This window comes from Mastomys coucha, chromosome X, assembly GCF_008632895.1.
Source record: "Mastomys coucha isolate ucsf_1 chromosome X, UCSF_Mcou_1, whole genome shotgun sequence".
Classification (NCBI taxonomy): domain Eukaryota; kingdom Metazoa; phylum Chordata; class Mammalia; order Rodentia; family Muridae; genus Mastomys; species Mastomys coucha.
The window spans coordinates 51,248,559-51,250,898 of record NC_045030.1 but is presented as its reverse complement, the minus strand read 5'-3'; positions in this window follow the sequence as shown (position 1 = coordinate 51,250,898).

Here is a 2,340-nt window from a genome sequence, read left to right as displayed (position 1 = left end):
CATTCCTTCTTAAAAGGGGGAACCAAGTACCCATGGAAGGAGTGGCAGAGATTAACAATGGAGCAGAGGCTGAAGGAAAGACAAGCCAGCCTAAATATAGCTATCTCCTGAGAGGCTCTTATAGCACCTGACTAACACAGATGTAGAGGAACTCTCCGTTCTTAGAAGGGAAGAGGAAGGATGGGGGAGGATTTGTATGAGGGGGAGGTTGAGGGGAAGAGGGCTGCAATCAGGATGTAAAGTGAATAAATAAATAAATAAATAAATAAATAAATAAATAAATAAATAAATAAATAAAAAAGGGTACTTGATGGTTTATCTCAAATAGAGTGGGAAGCTCTTAAAAGATAAGCAATCCATACGTTCTGGGTACCTTAGAGAGCATTCCAGACAGAATTACCAAGGTTGGAGAGGATGTCCTGCAAAGGACACAAGTCTAGATGGAACACAGAAAGGAAGAAAGCCAGTTAGTGAAGGCACTCCTTTCTGTTTCCTGTCTACCATGATGTGAGGACATTTGCTACAGGCTCCCTACGGCCAGGCTTCTGACTCATGGCACAGAATCAATGGGGGCAAGCATTAAGGATTGAAATATTTAAAACCAGGTGGAGTCAGTCAAAGGAATTTCTCTTTTAAAACTCTTTATATTAGGTAATTTCTGTCAAAAAGTGATATAGAGTTACTAAAATAAGAAAGCTTTAATTTTGATAGTTAAGTTTTACTATCTTTGTCTCTGTGTCCTTACCCTGGAGCATTCTGTTGGCAGTCTATCATCCTCTCAGTATTTCTACTGCACAGCTGGGGAAACCTGATTTTCATTAGCTACTGCAACTGACTGTCCTACCTTCAGAAGGAGGTCATAAGAGTCCCAAGTAATTACCTGCTTCATGAGGAAGATAAAGGCAGGTGGAAATAGTGGTTTAAGCTTTGAATTTCTAATTTTTTCTTTTGATATTTTGCGTGTCTCATCTGCTTACTCATAGGCCATTGTGACTTCTCTTGTGTTTATTTTTTAGTTTGGTGATTGTTCACTAATAGAGACAGAACTTGATTTCTGATAGCTGCTTCTTGACAGAATAAATTCTCTTCTTTTTAGTTTCCTTGTAGATTGAGATAGCATTTTTCAATATTCCCTGTCTCATATGTATTTTAAGACAGCTTATAGGTTTTGTTACAGTAGTGATATATGATGTAAAATTTCCTCATGACCTGTGCAAATACAAACACACTTAAAATCTTTTGGCTAATCTGTCACACTATAGACTTGATGTAAATAGAGATACCCCTTGTACTTCTCTTGCTGCTCTTGTGATCATAATCTGTCCTTTAATTTAACGGACGTTGTTCAGTGTGATGAACAGGATCAAACTATTTTCTACACAGTACTGCTTCATCTGCATCATCTTTGTCCACCTGTGCCCCCCCACCTTATTTCTTCCCTTTTATAAAGCACGTGAGAATGCTGAACTACTCTTTTTCTGTGTTGAGAGAGCTGCTTCCTTACCTTTCCGTGTCTCTGCTACTTAATACTCAGGTCGTTCGAGTTGGAGGATGAACTTTGTGAACCTGTAAAAATGAACTAAGATTCTTTTTGGAGGTCAACTAAAGAATAAAATACTCTCAGATTTTCAAAACTTTGTCCTGTGAATCATATTAGTAATAATGGAACATTTCATTCTTGCCTGAAAGCAGTCTTAATTTCTAATCCAGTTGTTGAGTTTCAAATAAAGGATTTTAGACACATTTGTCTTAATTCACTAGTTTCAAAGGACACAGGACCCCAGATCTATTTCTGATCCTGGGCATGATATTGACCCATTGACATACACCTTCACTTTCCCTCACCACTACCAAAACAATATTTCATTTCAATTTTATCCATAGTCCTCTCTCCTTCCAATTATGTATAACCCTTGTAACTCTTTTTGTTTGTTTATGTGGTCTATTATTTTATCAAATTAACAAATTTAACTTTGCTGCACTACAATGATTTATCTGGAAGTCTTTACTAAATATCCTTTATGACTTTTTGCTATAAATATTTGTTAGATATCATTTTACATGTCATTTTTTCCCTAAGAGAACTTACCTTTCATTATAATTAAATTCCTGAGAGGCAAATTTGCATTTTCTATTAATTAGAATAGAATCAGTAGGGTTTGGGCCATACTGAAAGGAAGTGAAAGAAAGAAAGAAGGAAAGAAAGAAAGAAAGGGAGGAAGAAAGAAAGGAAGAAAGAAAGAGAAAGGAAGAAAGAAAGAAAGGAAGGAAGGAAGGCCATAACTCTAAAGTTGCAACAACATCATCATCAACAACAACAACAAAACTAAAAACAAAAAG